Raw genomic sequence first — 3,877 nt, forward strand, 5'->3', positions numbered from 1 at the left:
CACCAATAATCCACCCAGAACTGGTGGTGGCGCTGGACAAAGCGGCGGCGATGATGACGATGACGACGCCGGTGCCGGTGTTAGTGGTAGGTGTAAGGAGATGGATGATTCAGAAGAGGAAAATGATCAGAGTAAGAAGATAAAGGGGAAAAAGGTATCTTGTTTTCGGTTCAGGAAGGTTAAAGGGAAGTTTTTGTGGAGGAAACAGAAAGGGGTTTCTGTAAATTCGGAGAGAAGAAGGGAATTATATGGAGGAGGAGGGTGTTATTTGTGCTTGAAGAAACCGCTGACTTCTGATTCAGGGGGTGAGTCACAGACGAGTGATCCTAATAGCCCCACGTTTACTTATGAGATGCTTAGAGTTTTTATTGAAAAGAATGATTTTTATTCCAAAGAATGCAACCCCCATTTGGATGTAGTAGAATCTAAGCCTTGCTCTATTCAAAATAATAAATGAAATGTGATATCAGAAATATTGGATGATAAACGTTACAATTTGATTCCCCTGTGCTGCGCATCGGTAAACATTGGGGTGATAGAACTTAGAGGCTTCAAAATGTTCATAATAATGATCATGGCCTAGTAGTTCTTGATATCATTTCTATCAGATTGAGAGGATAGCTAGTAGAAATTTGGAATTGCAATTCGAAGGAAAGCTACGTTTGTGGATAAATTTTTTTACTTTTAAGGCATTTCCCAATTTGGAAGAGAACTTTTTCAGGAAATGGGGCATACTAAATTTAAATTTGAAAAAGATTGAGGAGAAGCCAGAGAAACCGTCCTCCAATTGCTCTAAGGTGGATGGCAACTCGAGCACAAGGTATAGAACTTGATGGAATGAAACTATTCCTTATGCAAATGAATGACATTTTGGGGTAATCACCTTTTGTAGCAACCATAGCCTTGTAATGTTCTACTTCAATTGCATTCTTCATTCAATTTTTGGAGCCATAATTTGTATAGAGTACCGGCCACAGTTCACATTGTATATGAAGGTGGAAATATTGCTTATCAGTGAATTATGTGATTGAGTTTGATGTTATACTTTCCTTTGAGATACTCCACCAGTTCTATGTTCTGTTATGTCTTCTTTTGTTTGTCTCTACTTGATCAGATGCCAAGACTTAACTTGCTTAAACTTAAAAAAACACACTGATGGATTTAAATATTTATCATGGTGAAGCCAAATATTTGGCCTTACGGCACCCCAAGTGATTACATTACTTTGTGTTAGAGCTGTAACCTACCATGATGGCAAGTATATCTAAGTTTATAAATTTGACGATAAACATGGACTTTGCTATGCCATATAAGACAGATTTCTGAATAACTTGGTGTTGGGACCTTGACGTGAAAAGATCTATTTTTTCTGTAACACTTCATGGGACCATTACCTCCTCAAACAAGAGTTAGAATTGACAATTTCTCTGAGTAAATTACCTGATATGGATGCTGATCTTTTGCAGGAACCTGTCAAAATTCTTGTACATTCTTTCCTCTCTTTATTTTGGCATTAGAGAATATGTTTAAAGCATGATTGCTTACTGCACTGGCCTTTGCTTCTCTACCTTATTGGGGATACCGGGTTTAGTATGTTTAGAGCAACCACTGCATTGTGCTTATATTAAGAAAATTTGGCAACCCCATGCTCAGTGTTCTAAATTTGACAGATAACATAATTGATGATAACTTCAAATTTTGGACAAGGGCATGGGTAGAAGAGTATACCAGAAATAAGAATGCTTAGAAGGTAAAATAGCTTGCGGGTGGTACTTGGCTTGAAGGACATTACTTGCAACATATAATACTGATATCTCACTCAAATTTCCTTAATTTTGTTTTAATGCGATCTATATGATTTACCTTTTTAATCTCCACTTCATTGTCCATTGTGGCTAATGTAAGAGGTTTTTTACTTCCTTTCGTGTGTGTACGAGTAAATATCTTGGTATTGACTTGAAATTGCCATGTTTATCTTATTATTCCTCAAATTTGTCACTGGATAGTTCTGAAATACCTTTAGTTTCATCTTGTCGTTTGACAGAATATATGGTAAAGCCTGTTGCAGGAATTTGGGGAAACAACTGTAAAAGGGATCTTGATTGAGTCAATTTTTTCCCTCTATATAATTCATAATAGAGGTGTGTGCACTTCAGCTATCCATTCTTAGGACCCTTGTAATGAAGCCATTGTGACGGATCAAATCGTGGTTGAGTCATTTAAGAGACAGCCCAATCGGAGGTGTTTGAAGTTTGAGAAAAGACGTTCTTAGCAAGATGCAGTGTTTTTGAATCATTTCATCTTTTTCAAGAGAAGTATGCTTTCAGTCTCTCTCTTCTTCCCCATGTGTTGTGAAGTTGCACATTGTCTTTCATCTTATTATCCCAAGTTGCCTGGCAATGAATGTGAAAGCAGAAAGAATAAGATATTGATTTTGCAAGCATAAAGGTCTTTTGAATAGCACCTAGTTAGGTCTTTTGAGGCCTTATGTTCATTTTGCTTCTACTTAAGTTTAGATCAATTGTCTTCTGTAGTGCGTATCAGCCAGTTAAATTTCTGTTCCTATAGGGTGAAATGTGAATTTACTCACACGATTGATTCGCAATCTACTATTGTTCATCTGGTGTTATACTATGTTTAGCTTTCCTTTCCTGTTAACAATTTCCTTTGTGTTATAAGCGAATTCCTAATCCCCAGGTGCTGCCTGCGATCTGTAATCCAGTCATCCATTTTATTGGACATGAATTACAACGTATGTTTATATGGCCTTAAAGCATAAGAAGTACAAAGCTATATCATAATGCAATAAAATCACGCCTTCAAGTTTTGGGAATTGCCTACAAAAATCACCTTTGTTTCTTTTAGGACAATAAAATCACTCAATTATCACTATTTTCCTCAAAATATGCTAAACACCTCAAGAGCCTCTTTCTCTCCTAGTTGTCATCACATCTTTTTTTATAATGAACTTATTTAACTCATTGAATACATTTAACCAAGCTCATGTCTTATGTTCGATCAAACATGAACCGGTTAAAAGCGGCAAAAGGAATGAACTAGCATGTAATCTGAATGAATTTGAATTAAAAGATGAAATTTTTAAATCTATAGGTAAAGTTTTAATATGACAAGTTGGCATATCTATATCTTAACATGAAATAGACTAGGTAAAGTTTTCACATATTCAAAGGTCGAATTATTTCTTAAAACGTATTTCATTAGTAATTAAAAAAAAATATAGTTTGAGGTGAAAATATTTCACATTTTAAAAACCACACAAAAATCTGGGTGGTTTTCATTTAATGCGAACGATAAATAACGTTGGATGAAATTTATTAATTTCTATATGATACTATTTGATGTTCTGAATAATTTTTCATTAAAAACATACAGTAATCCATAATTTAATAATTTAAAATTTTATGTAACGACTCATTTTATTTGATCTTAATTTATAACCGTGGAAGATATAAAAGGGCTTTTGACAAAGTTAGCCGCTCGGCAAAAACTATAAACAACCGTCTAGCCCACTATTGCACATTTCAACTTGTAGCCAAAAATAAATAAAATATATTAACCAGCATATATGTGTCGCCCCGCCCTCCCTAGTTGCCAAAGTCCAAAATTTTCTTGCATTCTTTCCTCTTCTTCCAATTTATCTCGTTCAGTATAGCTCTACCAATCTTCGCTTATTGGAAACAAATCATTCACTAGAAAGAAAAAAAAATTGTAGTAAAAATCAACTATACAACTTATTTTCAGGCCAAAACTTTCTTTATTCTGCCACTTCCATTCTTATTTATAAAAAAATAATCATCTTGCCTTACCAAATTCACCTTATTCAATTTATATATTTTCCCACAGATTCTATAATCTT

General features: G+C 34.7%; 1 long non-coding RNA gene across 2 annotated transcripts; it reads left to right on the plus strand.

Annotated features, from left to right (window-relative positions):
* Window positions 1–454: 454 nt before the first annotated feature.
* Window positions 455–2,690, plus strand: LOC138894804 (uncharacterized). Of its 2 annotated transcripts, none has more exons than XR_011409109.1 (2): window positions 455–820; window positions 2,045–2,690. It is a non-coding gene; the product is annotated as an uncharacterized lncRNA (long non-coding RNA). The 2 variants fall into 2 exon arrangements; XR_011409110.1 differs by having other exon boundaries at window positions 2,059–2,690.
* Window positions 2,691–3,877: the final 1,187 nt, after the last annotated feature.

The sequence above is a fragment of the Nicotiana tomentosiformis genome, chromosome 1 (genome assembly GCF_000390325.3).
Source record: "Nicotiana tomentosiformis chromosome 1, ASM39032v3, whole genome shotgun sequence".
NCBI classification, from domain to species: domain Eukaryota; kingdom Viridiplantae; phylum Streptophyta; class Magnoliopsida; order Solanales; family Solanaceae; genus Nicotiana; species Nicotiana tomentosiformis.